Source organism: Mytilus edulis, chromosome 6 (genome assembly GCF_963676685.1).
Source record: "Mytilus edulis chromosome 6, xbMytEdul2.2, whole genome shotgun sequence".
NCBI lineage: Eukaryota > Metazoa > Mollusca > Bivalvia > Mytilida > Mytilidae > Mytilus > Mytilus edulis.
Genome location: NC_092349.1, coordinates 50,456,982 through 50,480,840, shown reverse-complemented (window position 1 = coordinate 50,480,840; position 23,859 = coordinate 50,456,982). Strand labels below are relative to the sequence as shown.

Below are 23,859 nucleotides of genomic sequence, written 5' to 3'. Positions count from 1 at the left end.
GACCACCAAATTATAGATGACCAACACAAGGTACTTGGAGTACAACATCAAACTTTTGATGACATGACGACGACTAATTCAGCAAATATCACAAATTTCAGGAAATACATTTAAGATATGTCAATAATCATAAGCATCATAACTCACGCTGTGCAAATTTTTATGCATTTACCATAAAAAGATAAATTGTGCAAATATATTGGACTTAGCTGCTTGACACAGACAGTCAGATTAACATAAACAAAGACAAAAAAAGGGTCAATCACATTTTGTAATAAAAATAAATAAATAACTGCAGTATAAAACATAAAATCTTTAAAAACTAAGTCAAGACGGCTATAAAAATATCACATATCAGAAATAATAATGTTTTAGTCTTTTCAAGTAGTGCTGGCAGTCGAAGGAGCAACTTGTCTCGGCCTCCTGAAATAAATAAACAAATAAATAAGATGTAACAGTGAAGTCTAAAGGTAAAATAACCTTATTAAACGGTAATAAAATTAAGTTGGAATGTTATGAAAAGAAGTTAAATAACCTAAGTAATAACAAATTCAATCTGCAATGACATGAAAATACATGCTTAAATTTTGTCTATTGAAAAAGTATACAGGACACTTACATAAAATAACGTCAGATATTTTTATATTACTATTCTTACTCAATAATTTAATCCGCATTTGTTCAATTGTGTCTGTAAATATTATATAGTTTTTCGGTGCTTAAGTTATTGAGACGAAATCGAGTTTTTCTTTTGTAAGTACATGCAGTGCGTTTAAATTCTATTTTGATGTCTGGTAGATATTTGAAAAATGTCATGATTAAAAAGCTTCATTGAGTATACAAAGGCATCCCCGTACACAAAACAGAAAAAAAGACGAACAGGAAAAGAGCATTTCACAAAACATCACCCGAAAATTTTGATCGTAATACTAAATCAAGTTTCAGTTGCCAATTAAGAGCAAGATATTTGAACGTTTTCTAATGCTATAAACAATACTAAAGGTACCGACTTTACTGCACTAGATGCGCACAGTGCATATATGTTAGCATATCAAAATCTGGACAGCACATTAATCTTGTTCCTAGTATTATCTGTAAACAGGCAGCCCGAATAACTTGTAATTCAAACAGAAGTTCCTACGTTGTTATCGCAAAGTAATAAAATATCGATGTGCACACTGAGTGTTTAAAATTTGTTTATGTACTATGCAGTTATATTCTAAATTGTGTTATGGCAATATTTGTTTTATTTCAAAATATTATTTTAAAGTCAATACCGCTGACAAAACAATTCACAAATCAGCAATAATTCTTAAAGATGCTATGCGAATCCATGAAGTACCCATATTTAAATCTTCACTCGAATACTATTTCAAAGATGCTGAACAAATAATCAAATAAATACTAAGTATAGCATTATGACAGTCGAGACTCCAAATTCAAATATCACATTCACCAGAGCATCATTGTGAGAGGTGGGTTCAACTTGGATACCATCCTGGCATTACAAATAGTTATCAAAGGTACCATTTGATGAACATGATAAAGGTAATGATGTTAGCAATATACCAATTATCTTCAAACATGACGAAAAAAATATGGAAAGTTGATTATTGTCTACACAAAATCATTAGACCGGAACAACATTCGAACTTGATCTCTAACTAGTAACATTAAAACTATTTATCATATACTTAGCATTGATATGATAGCTTTTGCATTTGTGTAATGAGCGGAAGTACACAAGCCATAATTTCCCACCCGGGCTGATGACCCATATTAGGTGCATCTCGTACTCAAAACCAATAATAGTGCCTCTCGTGCAAGTTACATCCAGTATTTCGACCGATATCAGCGACTCGACTACGTCTCGGATTGATATCGGTGTCTCGGGATGATACCCGGTCCGATATGGAAAAGGCCATGTATTAATCTCTATGTATCAAGGATGACAAAACGTGCGTAAAACGGATAATTTGAGTGAATTCTCTAAGTTAAAGGACCATAACACTGCAACAAATCGTCAGACTGGAACCAATTTCGGACTTGACCTGTAACTTGTCATGATAAGTCAATATCTTGGAGGAAAATTGTGGAAAACAGACTTGTCGGACGAACGGAGTACATTCCTAAAGTGTCCTTATGTAGGTTACTAACGAATAGCTATTCCCTGCTTCATTATACTTTGTATTTGCCTGTTTTATTCAACTGACACTTTCTGATTTTTATTCTTATTACAAATAAGTCATACAATTATTTTTGAGTGGCATTAGATTTTGACATCAAGCAATATAATGTATTCATAAGAAACGTATGTTAAACAAAAGTTTGAATCCCTTATCATATGTGAAAGTTTACCTTTTCTCCTCATTACTGGTATACAATAGAGAGTTGGCAATATTTAAATTACAACTTTTGTTTTAATGGGAACATGTAAAATAATATCTAGAAGCTCATAAACATAAATGGAATAGTACTTTTCAAATAAGCTTTTCCAAAATATATTTCGTGGGTACTCATACCTTATATATAGTATTACTATGACCACTACAATAACCAACAGTATACAAACACCAATTACGCCTATTATCCAAGGCGGAAAAGAGTCATCTGAAAAAAATAATTGAAAAAGATTTAATACATGAACATTAATAAGTGCAAACCCCAGAACAAGATCAGTGAAACTTGTTATTCAAGTAAACACAAAATGTGTATCAGGAATCTGATGTACAGTAGTTGTCGTATGATTAGTGTGTGTCATAAATAGCGCAATCATGGTTATTTTTTGTTTAAACTAGTTACAAGTATGTCGGTTTGTCAAATAGATTATCAAACAGTGAAGTTGAAATCATCTCTTCTTAAATTTTAAGGACGCCATCACGAGTTGGTGGACCGTTATGGAATACCCGTTTCATAAATGATATCGATATTTTCCTTACGTCGTAAATACAATCCCCCTCCCTTTCATAAATGTGACCTACCAAAATAGACTATTTACCGGATAATTTATCTTATAAGCAACACGACGGGTGACACATGTGGATCAGGATTTGCTTACCACCTTCTTAAATTATGGTTTGACGTCCCCCGGGCCACACCGTGTATAAGGTTGATGTATTATTGTAAGATCCAAAGTTTTTAACAATCGTGATATAATAAACTACAGGCTCCAGCAGCATTGCAGGAGAACTTACTTCTCCACACCCACTCGACCTAGTGAAGAATATAATTTACGTTTTTTATAAAACCAAAAACAAAATGATACTTTTATTGTCAACACTCGTGAAATGTTTGGTTTTTTATTTTCTATTAAAAGACGTTTTAGACAAGTTCTAAACATTTGAAAACAGCTTTATCAGACAATCATTAAACATTTGTAATTTGTTTCTCTGTTTTAAATAAATCATACTATTGTCAGATCCTTAATGCCAATTCTGAGCTATAATGCTGTGAATTTAAATCATTTAAATTGATGTTAAAGGTAAAAATTCATCTATATGAGGTTTATATCTACAATTTCTTAGATAAACTCATCATAGATACCAGGATTTAAATTTTATATTTACGCCTCACGCGCGTTTCGTCTACAAAAAGATTCATCAGTGACGCTGGAATGTTTAAAAGGCCAAATAATGTATGAAGTTGAAGAAGATTGAAGACAAAAAATTCCTAAAAGTTTTTCCAAATACAGCTTAGGTAATCTCTTCCTGGGGTAGAAAAGCCTTAGTTTTTTTAGAAACTCTAAGTTTTGTTAACAGTCAATTTATAATTCTGACAATATCAATGATAACTACAGAAGTGCTGACTACTGGGCTGGTAATACCCTCGGGGAAATAAATCTCCACCAGCAGTAAACTGTACCTATTTATAAACTTTAGATGTAAATTGAATGTGGGTAATTTCCAATTGAAAGTTTGCTTTAAAAGGACACTAGCTGTCAAATTCATGTTCACCAATTTGACTCAAATTCTCATATTTGATTTATAATAATGTAAAACATTTATAGAAAAAAAGTCTAAAATAATCAATTTACACGGCATTGTCATGATCATATGTAGGTTCGTTTCGTGTGTATTTTAGTCAAGACATCATCTAATTACCTATCGAGTTGACCTCCGATGTTCATATGATAAGCGATATAAACATAAATATGAATATAAATAGATTTGAGAACGCGTGCAACTGGATTTTTCAAGGTATGAATAATTAAAAAATAATTGATGCAAGCTATATTTTTATTGTAATTTTAACATGGGTAGGCATTATATATTCGTTATCATTTTTGTCCGAGCGATAGTGAAGACTCAAATAACACGAATATAATGCAAACCCATGTTAAAACTACAATAAAGTATAGCTTGCATCACTTATTTCGATTCTAAATAGGACAATTAAGCTATTTTCTATGTCCGATAAGTATAAGTGTAAAAGCGTTTGTGTAGCCTCTTCAATGAACCCCTTTTTTATTTGTAAAGAAGCAAACGGCTGGCACTGGGATTTTTCAGACGGGGAGGAGTTTAAACAGCCAGCATGAACGGTTGTCGTATCTAGGTCAAATATGTCAATTTCGGAATGCAACGAATTATAGTCATAGTAAATGAATTAGTAACATCATGTACACAATTTAAGAGTTTCAAAGTATTTCGAAGTTAAGGAAATATATTAAGTGCATGATAATTTGATAATATTAGAAATTATAATAAATTAAAGAATGTATCTCCCTCATGCAGAGCTCTGATTCCTTTCACGGATTTGGGTATACTTTTTGGACCTTTTGGATTATAGCTCTTCATCTTTTATATAAGCTTTGGATTTCAAATATTTTGGCCACGAGCATCCCTGAAGAGACATGTATTGTCGAAATGCGCATCTGGTGCAAGAAAATTGGTACAGTTAATTTTATTGATAACTTGAATTCATTATTGTGGAGAAGTCAATATACGCATGTGCAAACAAATTTTATTGGATTTGGAGTATGCGTTTGTTCACAGAGCGAAAGAAGCACGTCATATTGGAATTTCATATTATCGATTGAAATTATATGTTTATCATCATTTTTACCTGTATAAGAATGATATGTATGGATAGAATCAGTCAATTACCTTTGTTTCACTTTCAATGTTGACATTCTATTCCTTTAAGTAACTTGGCACGCACAATTCATGATTGAATTTAAGTTCACATTCATAAATATTTAATTAGGTAGAATTATTCTCTTGCAAGTGATTAATTCATTATCAATGTTTCTTAGCCAATTTGGCAACATTGAACCGTACTAGCTGCTTATAACGAATTAGTATTTCAGTATTTCACTTTCATTAATGATGAACAATGGAAATCATATTTTATATTTTTTATACATCTTGTAGCTAGTGCCCCTTTAATATACTTTATATAAAATTATTAATGAAATCAATATATACAAAGTTGTAATTATTTGAAGCGTTTTTCTTGATTCACTTTGATCAGAAACGCTCAATGTCAAATACTGGAATGCCAAGAATTTATCAGAACAGTTGAACGCCCATGTCATCGAAAGAACCTCCTCACGCCAAAAAAAGACCCCCCAAAAAAAATAAAATAATTGACTTATTCATCTAAGGTCAACATTTGCCTGAAGGCTTATAATAAGTGTCATATAAAGCAGATGTGCCAAAAATTGACAAAACGTTACCTGTTGGTTGTTCTGGTGATGCTGCCGTGGATGTCTGTATTGCTGATGTTTCCGAAGGGCAGTCGTTTAGATCAGCAACACATTCCCCTGAACTGCATCTTTGTAATCCCTCCACACATGGTGGTGTTACATCACCTAAGAAATAAATAAGGTGTCAACTATTCGTTACCTGATAACAACAATGATTAAACTTTACCACATCTTCTTAAATATATTAAGTACAAAAAGATGATCAAACAGAATATGTTTGTTTGCCCTAACTTTACCTACTTTCTGTTACGGCCAGAAATCGCCTTTAAATTGTAGCCAACAAAAGACACAAATCAATAGTAAAATTTAACAATATTTGATATACAAAAGTTTACAAAAGGTATTACACAAATATTACTGTTAACTTAACTGTCAAAATATGAGTCCAATCTGTTATCTTTATCTGTATCCGGAAATCTTAATCTTTCGGAATCCAATTTGAATATTATGTTCACTACTAATGTCACAATCCAGTATGATGTTGTTTGTAGAATAAAAGTGTCAATCCAAATGCTGTGAATATTAATGTCTATCAATGTCTATGTCCAAGTTTAATTATGAGAGTTTAACTTTAGTGTCTGTATATATAGTGTTGTCATGGAAAATTCTAGAACACTCTATAATGGAACATTGTGGAAAATCCTGGAAAGTTACAACGGAAGTTTCTGGAATAACGTAGAAGTTTAAATTACGCATCTTTTATAAGGATCATTCTAGAAAGTTCCAATCATTCTGTGATTGTTCCAGTGATTCCTAAACTGCACAGTTATAAGATTATTTGGTAAACAACTATCAGGCCATACAACACAAATTAGGCCAACATAAATAAACATAATAATTACAATATCATAACACCTCCCCCCTTAAAAGAAGTTTTAGTGTAACAAAAACTTATCATGAATACTATGAACAAAAATACATAATATATACAAAGTGATTTAATAAGCTCTAGATAAAGCATCAGCTATTACATTATCTTTACCCTTAATATGTTTTACAATTACATCATATTCCTGTAACAATAAACTCCACCTAGTCAACCTCTGATTCTTGTTTCTCATTTTATGCATGAAGGTGAGAGGATTATGATCAGTATAAACAAGAATAGGATATACAGTGGGATTCAAATATACATCAAAATGTTGAAGTGCTGACAACATTGCAAAACACTCTTTTTCAATAGTTGAATAATTTTTCTGATGTTTATCTAATTTCTTAGAAAAATATGATATAGGTTTTTCAACATTATCATCTGTCTCTTGATATAAAACAGCTCCTATTCCTACATCGCTTGCATCAACGGCAAGTTTAAATTGTTTTTCAAAGTCTGGAGTAATCAGAACTGGACTATTAATTAAAAGTGATTTGCTATTTTCAAAAGCTTTTTGACAATTTTCACTCCAGATAAATTTAGAATCTTTTCGTAAAAGATGAGTCAATGGTTGAACAACAGTAGCAAAATTTGAACAGAATTTCCTGTAAAATCCTATCATGCCTAAATATCTCATAAGTTGTTTTCTATTTGTAGGAGGTGGAAATTTGGAAATAGCTTCCACTTTAGCCATAATAGGTTTTACTTGACCTTGGCCAACTGTATGCCCTAAATAATTAACAGTGGCCTGACAAAATTCACTTTTACCAAGATTAACAGTCAAATTTGAATATGACAATCTATCAAAAGTATCATATAAATGTGTTAAATGCTGTTCCCAGCTATCACTACATACAATTAGATCATCAATATAAGCATAACAACAGTTTAAATCTTTTATAACATTATTGATCATTCTTTGAAATGTAGCTGGTGCACTTTTCATGCCAAACGGCATTACAGTATATTGAAATAAACCATCTGGTGTAACAAAAGCTGATATTTCACGAGCTCTCTGTGTCAATGGAACTTGCCAATAACCTTTCAACAAATCAAATTTGCTCACAAATTTTGCTTGACCAATGTTGTCAATACAATCGTCTATCCTTGGAATCGGATAGGAATCAGATTTTGAGACTGAATTTACTTTTCTGAAATCAGTCACGAAACGAAAGGTTTTATCTGGTTTTGGCACAAGGAGACAAGGAGAGCTCCATTCACTGTTACTCGGCTCAATAATATCATTGTCAAGCATATATTTAATTTCTTTTCTCATAGCTTCAAGTTTGAGTGGATTGAGCCGGTAAGGGTGTTGCTTAATTGGAGAAGCATCTCCTACATCAACATCATGACAAACAGCAGTGGTTTTGTTTGGCACATCTGGAAAAAGATTTTTAAAAGAAAATACCAAAGTTTTTATTTCTTCTCTACGATCAAAAGACAGATGTGCAAGTTTTGAGTCTAAATTTGACAAAATTTCTGAATTTTTCAATCTAACTGTCTCTTCCAAAGTTTTAGAACTAAAAGGTGGTTCAATTACATCTGGTTTGTCATGATTGTTCTCAAATTTAACCATGCCTAAAGTGGCAACTGGTTTACTATCACATAGAACATTAGTACGCTCAAAATATGGTTTTAACATATTAATATGACACACTCTATTTTGTTTGCGCCGACCTGGAGTTTTTACAATATAATTCAAATCATTAATTTTACTCTCTATCGTATAAGGACCACAATATTTAGCCTGTAAAGGATGTCCAGGGACAGGCAGAAATACAAGTACGCTATCACCAGGCTCAAAAACTCTGTCCCTGGCATCTTTATCATACCATATTTTCATCTTGTTCTGTACATTTTTTAAGTTTTTCTGAGCAATTTGACAAGCAGTATACAATTTTTCTTTAAATCTAGATACATAGTCTAAAAGATTCAAGTCAGTATGTTCAGTAAGCCACTTTTCCTTAATCAATTTTAACGGTCCCCTTACAGTATGACCAAATACCAACTCAAAGGGACTAAATCCAAGGGATTCTTGAACAGCCTCTCGAACCGCGAAAAGTAGAAAGTGAACTCCATCATCCCAGTCTCTGTCAAATTGAAGACAAAAAGTTCTAATCATGTTCTTCAATGTTTGATGAAAACGTTCTAAGGCACCTTGAGATTCTGGATGATAAGCACTTGATCTGTACTGAGCAATCCCTAACTGGTATACGACTTGCTGAAATAAACCTGACATGAAATTTGATCCCTGGTCGGACTGTATAGACTTAGGAAGTCCTACTAATGTGAAAAATTTGATCAAAGCTTTGACGATAGTATGTGTCTTGATATTTCTGAGCGGAATAGCTTCAGGAAAGCGGGTAGATGTACACATGATTGTCAATAAATATGCATTTCCAGTCTTGGTCTTTGGTAAAGGTCCAACACAGTCAATTAGAACTCTGCTGAAAGGTTCGTCAAAGGCTGGAATAGGCAGAAGTGGTGCTGGTGGTATTTTCTGGTTAGGTTTACCAACAACCTGGCATATATGACATGATTTGCAGTATTCTGCAACATCATTTCTAAGTTTAGGCCAGTAAAAATGCTGCAAGATCTTAAGGCAAGTCTTCCTTATACCTAAGTGTCCAGCCAAGGGGGTGTCATGGGCAAGACCAATAATTTCTTGTCTATAAACTTTAGGCACCACCACTTGGTATAGCACTCTCCATTCCTCCTCTGGGGTAGCATCAGGAGGCCTCCACTTCCTCATTAAAATACTGTCCTGATGGTAATAGCATTCGGCCACTTTGTCTGCTTCCTCCTGTGGTTGAGCCCTCTGGCTGAGCTGAAGAACCTCAGGGTCTTTATGTTGTTCTTCGAGTAAATTATTTCGGTCTTATGAATGGCTGTTCACATCTGGCCATGGCATAATAACATTTTTGTGAACACTAGGTGGTTTTATAATAGCCTTTTCTGAGTTACCAGGATCTTCAATATCAGCTATAAAAGTGTCAGAAAGGTCCATGTAATCAAACTGGTCTTCTTGCAAATTCTCATCTTGTTGTTTTCTAGCCATCGCCCTAGTAACAACACAAGCTGGATACAATTCAGCATCATCTTCAGGTGATTTAACATCCACCACTGGTTCACTGGTAACAATTGGTTCAGCAACCACTTTGTTCCTAGCTAGATCATTTCCTAGCAATAATGTAACACCCTCTACAGGGAGATTAGGACGAACACCTACAATAACTGGTCCAGTTATCAAATCTGACTTCAGATAAATACGATGGAGAGGAACATCTATACAACCTAACTCTACACCTTGTAACAAAACGGAGGCACCAACAGAAGTCTTCTCGGACAAAGGCAACACACCTTCTAACAATAAAGACTGAGAAGCTCCCGTGTCCCGTAAAATCTTAATAGGCTGAAGAGTGGTATCATCAACAATAGAAATAAACCCATCAGACATAAAGGGTTTATATTCCTCCATGTAATCACAAAAACTGGACTTAAAAGCCTGACTCGTAGGACATTCCAACGTACTGGTAATATAAGGTGTCGTACAAGCACTGGTCTTCGGCTTATTATCTCGTTCATTCTTCTTCTGGAGTCTAAAACAATCAGCCATCAGGTGACCAATCTTCTTACAATAAGCACAAGTCAGTGACTTCTTCTCAAAAGTATCAAATTTTGGACTAGACATATTATAACTGGACTGACTCTTATTCTGTGAAACAGGCTTACTATCAGTATGCTCAGTGCTTTGATTTTTGTAATTTCCACTGGAAGTATTAACATTTTGACCCTTGAAACTTCTTTTATGTGAAAGAGTATAATTATCTGAAATAACAGCTGCATCATGTATTGACTCAACAGTTTTGTCGTCTAAATGTGTTTTTAAGTCTAAATGAACACATTGTTTGAACTCTTCTAATAACATCAATTGTCTTAGGTTATCAAAATTGTTATCTGTTTTCTTTGACGTAAGCCATTTATCAAATAGATCTTCTTTTTCCCGAGCAAATTCCACATATGTTTGTGAATCAAACTTTTTATAAGATCTAAATTTCTGTCTATATGCTTCTGGTACTAGTTCATAAGCTTTCAAAACTTCCTGCTTTACCATATCATAATCAGAACTTTTTTCTGATGGAAGTGCGGAATAAATTTCAGCGGCCTTACCCTCAAAAACACTTTGCAGCATCGTAGTCCAATATGGTTTCGGCCATTTCAAATTATTTGCAATTTTCTCAAACTGTGGAAAATATTTATCAACTGTTTTTTCACAAAATTTCGGAACCAAACGTATATTTTTTGCTGCATCAAAATAATCTGATTTCGACTGGACGTTAGTGTTATTTTCCTCTTTGCCAATTTCAATTTTCATTTTTTCCATCTCTAGCCTTTCCCTCATTTCAAGTTCTTTTAATTTTAATTCAAGTTCTTTTAATTTAAATTCATCTTCTTTTTCTTTTTTATCCATTTCCAACCTTTCCTTCATTTCAAGTTCTTTTATTTTCTCTGTCTCCTTCATTTCCAGTTCTTTTAATTTAAGTTTATGTTCTAATTCAAGCTGTTTTAATTTAAAGGCGTCAACGTTTTCGACCTTAAGATCAAGAGCCTCTTCACCTAAAATTTCTGATTCAACTAATTTGTCTATTACCAAATTTTTTATAACTTGTTTTCTCATAGATACTTTAAAAACTAATTTCAGTTGTTTAGCAAGCAACACTAATTCCTCTTTCTTTAAATTATCAAAACTCTCCAGGTCTGGCGTTTTCAAAAATTTACCAGCATCAAATGCCATTTTGTAGAATTTTGTTGGCTAGTTATAATACAAATACTAAACAAATTTTGAATAAAATATTTTTAAGATCCCAGGACGAGCCCCCAATTTCTGTTACGGCCAGAAATCGCCTTTAAATTGTAGCCAACAAAAGACACAAATCAATAGTAAAATTTAACAATATTTGATATACAAAAGTTTACAAAAGGTATTACACAAATATTACTGTTAACTTAACTGTCAAAATATGAGTCCAATCTGTTATCTTTATCTGTATCCGGAAATCTTAATCTTTCGGAATCCAATTTGAATATTATGTTCACTACTAATGTCACAATCCAGTATGATGTTGTTTGTAGAATAAAAGTGTCAATCCAAATGCTGTGAATATTAATGTCTATCAATGTCTATGTCCAAGTTTAATTATGAGAGTTTAACTTTAGTGTCTGTATATATAGTGTTGTCATGGAAAATTCTAGAACACTCTATAATGGAACATTGTGGAAAATCCTGGAAAGTTACAACGGAAGTTTCTGGAATAAGTAGAAGTTTAAATTACGCATCTTTTATAAGGATCATTCTAGAAAGTTCCAATCATTCTGTGATTGTTCCAGTGATTCCTAAACTGCACAGTTATAAGATTATTTGGTAAACAACTATCAGGCCATACAACACAAATTAGGCCAACATAAATAAACATAATAATTACAATATCATAACACCAGAAAATATTTGTCTCCTCAAAATCTTTGACTGACCTGATCTGATTTTTTTTATTTTTCAGATAGGCATGAAGCCTTAAAAAACATTCGACACCTCAATATCTAATTGACAAAAAAAAAAGAGAATGCCTACCAATCTATTCACTGTCTCTACATTTGTGTAGGGTTTTGGCAAACCACACTATTGTTTTTAAGTTTGATCTGAAGGGGTCACAGCAACAATCTATGCAACAAAGTTTGACGAAGTATAAAAAATTAGCTTTTTGAAAAAGTGTAATCATTTAATGTTTCATTGATATAAAATTAAAATATCCCATACGATGGAATAAGTTAAAATGATTAAAGAGGGACCAAAGATACCAAAGGGACAGTCAAACTCGTAAATTTAAAACAAACTGACAACGCCATGGCTAAAAATGAAAAAGACAAACAGAAAAACAATAGTACTCATGACACAACATAGAAAACTAAAGAAAATGTATGTATTCAAATAACCTATATATAAAGTGTCTATATGAAAATATATATAATTTTGCACATGGTAAAGGGGTTTTATCGAGAAAAGAACTTTGATAGAAATAAGGCAGTTATAAATAATATTGAGAATGGAAATGGGGAATAGGTCAAAAAGACAACAACTCGACTAAAGAGCAGAAAACAGTCCAAGGCCACCAATAAATTTTCATCAATAAAAAATATGTACCAGTCCAGTAAAATTTCTGTCACACAAAACTCTGAATAATATGAATGAATTAAAATTAAAAACAAAACAAAACAGAACAAGACCAACAAACCTAATACACAGACTCTTAACTAGGATCTGGCTCAAACGTGTTAAAATGCTTTTTGAGATGTCATCCTTCAACGTATACCTCTAGCCAATGTAGAATAAACAAACAAATATCAATACGCAAAGTAAAATTCATTTCAAAATAACAACGAGTCCATGGTCAGAGTAGGTAATAGAGGAAACTACATATCAAAATGCCAATGATATATTAATTAACATCATAAAATGTATTAGAAGAAAGATATCCATATCAAATTTGTTTTAATTTATGGTAGCACAAATTTGTAATTTTCAGAATTTTTAATTGCTTAAGTGTAGTTGAATAAAGCCGTACCAAAGCAATTATATGTGTCTGTGATAGAGATGGATAAATCTAATTATGGACTCTAAAATATTCTTAAATAACTAGATTTAACAATCACACAATGGTTTTATACTATTATAATAATACGTACAGTTCAACTCGTCCGAGCGGTCAGGACACTCGAAGCTATCATCACATCTATATACAGATTGAATACAAGATCCGTCGTCGCACGTAAACTCATTTGCAGCACATGTTGCCTCTGTTAATGGAAATACAAGTTCGAGGTTCATATAATGTAACTCAATAATTTCACTTGATCATGAGGCATTAACGCCGAAAGGCGTTTATATCATAAGTAGTTATAGATATATATACAATTTATATTGCTAAATTTACAAAAAAAACAAGAATTTAGATATTTTAGTAACCTATGTAGTTTATTTAAATTTTATAGTACCACGGAAACAACCGAAGTTTGGACAACAACATCCTATGCCATGTTTCATCGCCTACTTCATCTTTCCATTATCAGAGAAAAATTTCTTAAATAACAAGAGATACTTCAATGTTCAATGTTCAACTTAATAATTGCACTTGATCATGACGCATTGACGACTGAAAGACGTACAATGTATATGTATTTAAAAAAGGTAGCATTTGAAATTTAAAGCTATGGTTTGAGTAGTAGTCAATAAAGAGTCATGCAAATTCGAAAGAAACCAAAGGTAGAAGTCATTCTGACAACGAAATGGTTAAATTATGAATAAAATAAAATGCGGAGTAAATGTTAATGAGATAGGACTTCCCGGAGATAAGTCACATTCATATATGATATGAAAGAAAGGGATTTTAAATTCGGAACAATGTGTACAATATCTGACAAAGACTTATATCCGATGTACATAAATTTAAAAATATTATAGATAATGTATATAGTTAACAATAATTTAACTATTAATGAGTAACCGAGTTAAAACTAGTTGACTATCTTTGTAGACTATGATACATATATTAAGATGTTTTACACAAATATGCAAGTCTTTTAATGTAAGGATAATGTCCCATAAACTGAATATGAAACTATTATTTGATATCTGATACGTCTGAACCGATAATTATAATAACAACTGAAATGTTTTCTTGTGATCTTTGTAATATCAAAACTATTTCAAAAACATTCATCTACTTTGTTATTATTTATTTGTACATGTGCTGTTATTTTAATGTTGTTCAAAGCCATGTTTTTATGTTTTAGTCTTTTTATGATCGATAAGTTATTATTAACGCTTTTATTTCCACAGACTATATTTACCTGTCACATTATAAGAGGTTAAGGATATAAATAAAATGGCAAGGAGCGATATTCTTATCTTCATCTATCCTTCATTCATCTGAAATTGAAAGAGAACAGTATGGGGTAGTTACAAATATGTGGAAAGGTTCATTAAAGGGAAATCACACTATTTGTACTACTAATAATAAATCATTGAAATTTACCATGTAGAAAGATCATACTTATTACAATATTTTAGGCGAAAAAAAAATTGGGGTCACCGATGTTATTTTCGAGATATGACGTCATCAAAAAGTAAAGAATCGCGTTATACCGAAATATAGATATAGCGCTCTAAATTGCTAATTGAAGGCAAGATTATTGAAAAACTATGTTTTACTGGTAAAACTAAAACAGTCAATTGTAACTTTTACCTTATAAACATTTACTTTTCTCATTTTCCTTATTTTTCAAGGCCTTTGAACGTTTCCCGCCGTTTTTAATTTCGATTTATTGAAGATTTTTCTCTGAAAAAAAAAAAAATCTACTAAAGTTTTTTCCTTCAAACTTCTGCATAAGTTGCAGGTTCAGGGGAGATTTTAAAACCATAAATAAAAAAGGGGGGTCACCGATGTTTTTAATACGCTAAAACGGAAACAATCTATTATCGATTTTTGGCGGGAACTATAACTGACGTTATTGAACGACGTTGCTAGCACAGGAGCATTTCTTATCAATCTATCGAAACGTTTAACATTAGATACAGTAACATTTTATTATAAAGTAATTGTCAAAGTTGAAGTCATCTACATTTTTTATTGCATTTGTTGTATAGGGAAACCGATTGTCTGCCTCATGCCGTATTAAAGAAATAATTTACGGCTTGTAGAAAAAGAATCTTTTACTTCGGAAGACTGAAGAACGGACTGAAAGTAACACATTCCATTTAGACTACAAACAGAATAAATTCACTAAATTGTATATTCGCACCGGGAAGATAAAACCTGATATGCCGTGTTTAAAAATCCACAGACTCGACACTTTAAAGAATAGCCCTTAATGACACCATTTTCGGAAGAAATTTGAAATTGTTTAACATTTCCGTAATTACACCAACGCTAAAAATGTATATAAATATATATAATCAAACCAAATTAAGTTCGACTTACAGGTAAATTTTTAGTTCGAGTTTTATTTTGATTCCGCATTTATTCCAGTTTGATTTCTAGTTAAAGCTAGAGTTACTCTTAGAAACTTCCGAGTTATACTGTTAAATAGAGTAAAACTTCTGGACAGAGTACATACACATTTTGAGATCCGCTTAAATAAAGAGTAAGAAATATTGCAGTTTCTATTTTCTGTTGGTGCAACTCTCTTTCTTTGAATGTATATTCTTTTATCACATTTATCTTTCATTATGGTATATGTACTTTTTTCTTGCCAATACTGATTAATGATAGTATTTGAAAATAACTGATTGAATCGGTGTGTCAATTTAAGCACTCTCTGCTATATCATATTGTCTTTTTTTAAAGAACCAAAAATTGAGGGGTTAATCAGCTACCTTTGTATTAAAAAACTAGTTGTCATTTTCAGTCATGGTCGGAATCCGACAATCTGACTGTATCACTATCGACAGGCAAGTGATCACATTTGGATCTGAACTAGCATTACTAGTTTTTTTTTCATTGTTTTCACGAATTTTGCAAAATTTTCAGTGGCGAACATTACATGATCATCAGCACAAAATATGGCCAATATGAGTGGAATATTCCTTCTCCAGACGGACCATTAGTGTGTTGGTTACAGTTAAGCAGTACTCTGTGAGACATGTAACTCTAAACAAATTCATGTGTGTGTGTGTGTGTGTGTGTGTGTGTGTGTGACTTTTAAAGCCAAATGTATAGTACGTGTTAAATTTGTATACGCCCGTGTACAGGACGTACATGTATTATGGTATACCGTTGTCCGTCCGTCCGTCGTCAACATGTCGTACGCTTTAACCAATTGACATAAAACTTTGGTGATTTTTTTGTATCTATTGGCGCGAGCTTCCTTTCGTTTCTAATGAATTTTAGATTTTATGTTTCCGAGTTATAGGGTTTTACAATTAAAAAGGTGTTTTTTTCAGTTTTAGGACAATAACTCAATAAGTGCTTTCAGCAGTTTTCATGAAACTTTAGTGCATTGTTTATATCGATTGATGTAATCTCCCTTTATAATTTTATAGATTTTCGATTTTACGATTCGAAGATATGGGGGTTTATTCATTAAAAAGGGGGGGATTTTCCAGTTTTCGTACGCTAACTTTTAGATGCTTTTATCATTGTTCATACAACTTGATAACTTGTTTATATCTATTGATGTAAATTCCGTTTTGATTTTCATTAATTTCTTATATGACATTGAGAAGTAATGAATTTCTCTGAAATTGTACCACAAGGTTTCATATCACAAATTGAGGTTGGGGGTACATGTAATAGCTCCAAACGTTCAGGAATTAGGGTTCAAAAACAAGCATTTTACCAGTTTCACTATTTTACACTAACTTGTGTTTAAGTGTAATGATCTATCTAAAATTGTACTACAAGGTTCCACACCACAAAGGGAAGGCTTGGATTGCGTTTGAGGGTAATTACTACAAGAGGAATTTGGGGGGGGGGTCAATATTTTTTACTGCCCATTTTTGAAATTTCATTTTTTTTTTTAAATATATCAAGAAGAATTAATCTCCAATTGTAAAATAGTTTTTTAAGACCTTCGACCATATTTATTTTGTGTCAGAAACCTATATTATGTCAAAAATTTGATCACAGTCCAAATTCAGTATATATAGCAAGCTTGGATATTGTGTCCAAACGTGCCAAAACTGTTCAACCTCTGCGGGCGTATCAGGCGGCGCTCAACATAGCATTTTATTGTTTTTGGTGTAGGTGATCAATAGAACCAAAATATATAACTATGCATAGTGTTTGATGTTCCCAGATTATTTGACGTCTAGCGGCCTTATTTTTAACTTGTTGGTCCTACAGTTCGCTAATGAAAGTTTGAAGAAATACTACAAAAAATGATGTTTTTTGTGTCCAAATTATGTTAGCCTGAACAAAGCATTAAAGGGAAACTTCGCAAAAAAATGAAAATTTTATATTATGTTTATTTGATATTAATAATCATAGATTTGTTAAAATTATTGTTCAATTCTTCTAGATAAGTGATTAAAATCAAAGTCAAAATCCCACTATCACTTCTCGACTTATCGCCATTTTGACGGCATCTCCGATACAAATTGTCACGTGGTGAGTATATTTGAATAAAATATCTGAATACCACAAAGCGAAAAAACAAGCATGGCATATCGTATATTCAGTATCAAAATGACTTGTCAAGCGTACAGGTGTTCAACTCGGAGTTCCCATGACATAAGCTTACACACTTTCCCAGATCCTGCAAAAAAGAAAGAGTTGTACCAGACGTGGATATTTAACCTTAATCTAACACCAACCACCTTCACTCACAACAAGTTCAAGAAAATGTGTGCAGACCATTTCGAAGCATCTTGTTTCGATGGAAATTTGATCGTAATTATGGATTTTTTTTCTCATGAATGTTTTTACAATATTGCTATTTCGTTCCAAGCCTGGTTGAAAGATATTGTCAGATAAATGTAGTTCAGTATTTCGGCATTCACGCATTAGTAACAGATTTTATGTTTACAAGTAGAAGTTTAGTAAACGGATAAAAAGTCACAACAAATTTGTTGATAATTTTTGAATATATACAAGAAAAAAATCTTCAAATATTATATTATTTATTATATTTATTCAATTTAAGTTTATGAACTTGTTTATAAGCCTTAAAAAAAGATGTTTGATTTCAATCATGCAAGGGGGTATATATTTCTTGGCACAATGAAGCCATAAAAGGTACCTAGCGACTTTGGCATTTTGACAGTTATGTGAAGTCATTTATATTAATTTAATAAATTCTGTTTAATACTGGGTTTAAAAATGATATTTCTAGAACAAACCAAAAGAAGAATTAATTAATTTATACGTTTTCTCGTTTAAAGAAAAATAAACTAGAAACTGAATTATGACGTTTTGTTTTGTGACATCTGTCGTAAATTCACAAGTTCAATGAAGTATATTTTTTTTAGGTGCAAAACATGGTTTAAAAATAGGATTTTATTTACATGTAGTATAATAACAGATGCTGTTTACCCCCCCCCCCCCTCCCGCCTTTTCCATATTGCCCCATAGAAAATGTTGAAAAGGTGATGGGTAGATGGGAGCGTATGTCTTCCCCGATTCGTGTGGAAACGGAACTTAATAGATCTTATCGCCCCCTTGTTATGCTGTTTATCTGTCTACTAGGTCAACCCAGTTGACGTGTGGTCCTACAAGTTAAGGCTAAGCAGTTTCAAGATATATAATGTCGACAGCTAGGCTAACGAAATTTGTAAAGATTTATGGTCAATCGTAGGAGTAATTTTTCTTCCTCAATTTATGATAGGAATACATCTAGTGGGGTGGACAATAATTTGGAGGTTGTTAAAGCATAACACTATTCTAATGAGATTAAAAGATATCTGTAGCGGCTTTCAACTTTTTCGAAATTCTATGCCAAAAAAAAGTCTTTTATCTGTAATAGATTTTATTCATTTCGGATACTTTACTCTAATTTGAAAACCGACGATCTTTTAATTATTGCCAGAGGTCGTGTAATAGTGTCACATTCAGGTATTCTAGTGACTTCCTGCGGGCTAATAAACTGGTGACATTACGCAATTCTGGACCCAGCTGTATGACCCAGGTGTGCACAGGTCAAAGTACCATCAAAAATGCAGTCAGTTGTATTATACATCCTGTTAACAATGTATGTCCCTAATCTGATTGAAATACACAAATCCGTCCAAATATGAAATTAAGAGTTTAAAATTTATATCCACAGGCTGATTAATTCTGACATGTGCAAAGACAGAAATAATAACACCGTAAATTATTAATTGTGACTGTACACGTACCATGTAAAATGATTTCTTTTTGAAATTTCAATTGTACAAGGGATTTACTTTTCGGGATGGATCCAGTCACATTAAAATGGGGGGTTTGAACTATATGTCTCACTTCAAATGCATTGATCGATAAAAAAAAGGGGGGTTCCAACCCCCGAAAACACTTCCCCTGGATCTGCCAATGCTTTTGTACATAATAACTTTCAGCTTGTCAGATTGTTTTATTTGCTTATCAAATGTTTAATTGAAGTTATGGTCTTGAGTTGTGATGAATAATTTAAGAAAAAAGAAAACTGCATCATTTTATTACATTGTTTGGAGTAAATCCTAGAGAATTTAACCGACAATTATGGATGACTATCTCATACTTTCTTGTCCTATTTCCGATATGAGCGGGCGCATTTTCGAAATATTTTGGCATTAGGAAATTTACGTTTACTTGTATGTGAAGAGACAAGCATGCGCAATTATTACACGAAGATGATACTTAGTTTGTGGTTGTCTCTAGATAGGGTATTCGTTTGTCTTTCTGTTCATTCAATTATCCAAAGGAGTTGTCATGCATTTTTTCAATATAAGATTTTTACAACACTAAAACACACCCGCGAAAACGGTGGCATTGCCAGCTTTTAAGGCTTAAAGCTGTTGTAGGATGATTTATTGAAAAAAGATATATGTCTGGAGAAAAGGATATATCAAAATCTTTCTTCCTTTTTGCCAAAGTCCGTTATTTGTTTCCCTTTCTGTTAAATTACATTATTTTCGAGTTTCTGACATTAGACTTACTCTTCCCCTTTGCTACAATGCATTTCTTGGTAAAATTCAAATTAAAATAAAAAAAATTGCACCGCTTCAAGTATGAAATAAATGTAACTGCTTATAGACCATTATTATTCTCATAAAATATGGTTCTAGGACAATCCATCAGTGCTTTTTCTTTTGAGAGCCCTATTATATGACAATGATATGATCTCGGGTAAAATCATATCAACGCTCTGTGGTACTGTGGTATACCAAAACCTTCATGTTAATATATACAACAAGCAATCTATAAAAATAGACCTCAAAGTTAAATAGTTCATAAATAGGTTTATTGATACACAAATAATGAAATGAATCTGAAACTTTTCGTGAAAAATTGAATTGGTTAATCGTTAAAATGATTTTAGAACTGTTCAGAGTCTGAAGTGTCACTTTCACATTCTTTGAATCCTTTGTTTACCCCATCCAACGATGGAAACTCTTTTCTAATTATGTTAACTACACAAACCGGTAGGATTATTCTGTGTTTCTTGATAAGTGGTTGACCTTTCCTGACCCAACACACAAACTGACGATGAGCCATAAGCCTGCTTTGTCTGTTAGTAAGTACGTCTGGAGCTCTCCCTATATGGCGCTTGTATCTCAGGAAACTTATGTAGCTTGTTTCAAGAACAACGGGTTTTAGACAAACTATTCTTAAATCTGTATTTTCAGTGACACATTCACCCAAATTCATTTTTCATCAAATAGCGTAAATTCGTGGCAGCAGAAACATTCCGCCGGAAATGGCATGACTATACAGTTTGTACATGAACACCAATTGGTGTCAAACTTGCGAGGATTATTTATAATATCCTGTTGTCTAGAAGTTTCTTTAGCTTAAATTTGTTAGAGTTCTTCTTAAGTGTACTCCAGTTCTAATATGTACCCAAATTGACCACATTCATCAACATTTGTCCCACTGTGGGAGCTGGATACACTATCAAAACTTTCACTCTCTGAACGAGACATTTTAGTATAGATTTATTCATTTTAAAAGGCCTTTATTACATCAAGCTTTTTTTATTTTTACAAAAACAACCACGCTCCAATCATTAGAAAACAAGGAATTGAGAAAATATTTAATTGATCAAGTTTATTCGACGTCTTTTGATCTCGTCAAAATATAAGGTAGAAGTTAAAAGTTAGATTAGCTTGTGTATTTATAACAATGGTGATTCCATTATTTAAATCCCTGGTTATCGAAACAAATCTCTGGGTATTCATGTTAGATTTTGAAGACCTCGGGGTTGAAACCATACACGGATTGAAATAAAATAGATAGCACGTTGCAAAGAATTAAAAAAAAATCGTTCTTATTCAATTCCATTCCAGTAAGACAAAGTTGACCTTTAAATTTTCTGTCAACATTTTTGATATTTTCGTTCAAATAGCTGAAGAATTAGTACGCGGTGAGAATTAAATTATTTTGATAAGGATGTTTCTTCCTGAATATTTAAAAAAAAAGAAGATCGCTTTGAACAACCCAATTATATAACTGCAATTGGTAATTACTATCTATTTCAAAAATTCAAGGTCACCGATTCTTATTTAAATTTTTAGATTTATTTACTCGTGTTTATTAGGACATCGTTATTCATAAATTTATTCAATTATATTAATTCAGTGTTTCTTAATCTTTTTAACCAGAAATATTCAGCCTTAATAATATATTTAATTAAACTGAGCACATGGAAAATATTAAGATTCCCCCGTTTATCATTCATACGAAATGTTGTTCACACCTAGAACAGTGAACTGTGACGGCTTAAATTCACCGAGTAAAGATCAAAAGATACAAAATGTTAATCTTTTAATTAACTTGAATTTAACCACGCATTCAACAGGTAGTAACTATATGTATGTGGTAAAGTACAATACACATTGTATTTGCGGGGCCGTATTTGCAAACTACAAATGTACTAGCAGCACATATTTACTAGACTGACGTAAAAGGTAAAAAGTACAAACATGCATTTTTAAAACACTATTATTATATATGTTTGTACAAAATATTCGTCGGAAAAAAAAATCATAAAAAAATATTTTATATGATTTACTTGTATCACTATAATCATTTAAGAAAATATTAAAATATAAATCGTACATTCTTATTTTAAGATGAGCGCTGTTCCATCTTTATTATTAGTTGGTTAATAGCTACACTAAACGTCGTCGATGCGCTTTAAACAGCGTTATAAGATGATTAACGATTAAGATTTAAAATGAGATTATTTTCACTCCCGGCATGCTTAAAGACTTAAACTACGTCACATAAGTCAGGAAGTTTGAAGAAATAAAATTAATAATTCTTAATGTTCTCCTTTATTGCTGTTCATATCCAGATAAAACTTGGTGAATATGTTTTTTATGGTATTATGAACATTATTAGCTGATAAGTAAAAATTCGCGAATCATCCCTTTAAAGAGAGATTAAGTATCATGTACAATACTATACGGTGCTTAATTTTCTTTGATTTAGACAGCCAGCAACCGATGTAAAATATGGATGATTTTCGTTATTCTATTAACGTTTTGAATTGAATATTTCAATAAATATGATGACTCTACAAATCACTTGTTTTCATTGACCACCCTTCCCCTCTCAAAAAAAAAAAGTGAGAGACATTAGATGTCAAAGAAACATTCGGGAAAGATGGGCGACACTTGAATAATTTCTGTCGTCACATGTGAAATAAATAACGATTTCAAATAGTACTTCACACATAATTTACGTCCAGTGGCAAGTTTAATGCATACAAGTATTCAGAACTAGAACATATTAATTTTGACCCTGCTTTGTATTAACCCGACAGGCTGCGCCGGATAAATATAAATGTGAAATGAGATTTTTGATGAATTATTTATACATGTAGTATAGAAAACTATAGTTATGACGTTTCATGCATGTGATATGAAAACTGTCGAAACTCATTGTTCCTATTTACAACCCTCTGTTGGACTGAAAACTACAAATTCCGAAAGTTGTACGCTTACATGCTGCTACTCTTAGTCTATTTGTACCTCCTCTCCACTGCGAAAATATACCATGAACTCTACATACCGCATCGCGACGATCGCTGCCAAAGAAAAATATTTTTCACCGACTTCGTTTTCAAGAAAATGAGAAATTGGTCCGAGAAGGTACTAAATCATATTGAATATGCTATGAGTTTCCTTTGTTCTTAGTGTTGATTATGCATGCATGATGATTAGGTGTTTTGTATAGATATGTTCTTTTTATCATAAGGGTCTGGATAGAGGTTCATTCATTTATTAATATTTATTTTGTGTTACCAATATGTTTTATTCTTCATATTTAAGCTTCATTCTCTAATCTTCCGTTTTTTTGCCTTTTATTCTGCAGTATTTGCCCATTATTTTGTATTCCGTAAATTTACCCTAATACAATCAGACCCTATTTTATGGACACGTATTTTTAATTTAATTATAACAGTTGTAAACAATATGATATACTCATTATCATTTCTCCTGCTTTAGTGGAACGTCCATTCGAGCGGCTCGCTATTTTTTAAAATTAGCAACATTTACGACGGACACGAAAACGGCGACGTCATAATACAGTTACGACACTATAGCGGC

General features: G+C 32.3%; 1 long non-coding RNA gene across 1 annotated transcript; it reads right to left on the bottom strand.

Annotated features, from left to right (window-relative positions):
- Positions 1-253: 253 nt before the first annotated feature.
- Positions 254-13,425, bottom strand: LOC139529137 (uncharacterized). Its single transcript, XR_011665764.1, has 4 exons — positions 13,317-13,425; positions 5,675-5,809; positions 2,523-2,610; positions 254-423 (listed from the first exon to the last, which is right to left on the bottom strand). It is a non-coding gene; the product is annotated as an uncharacterized lncRNA (long non-coding RNA).
- Positions 13,426-23,859: the final 10,434 nt, after the last annotated feature.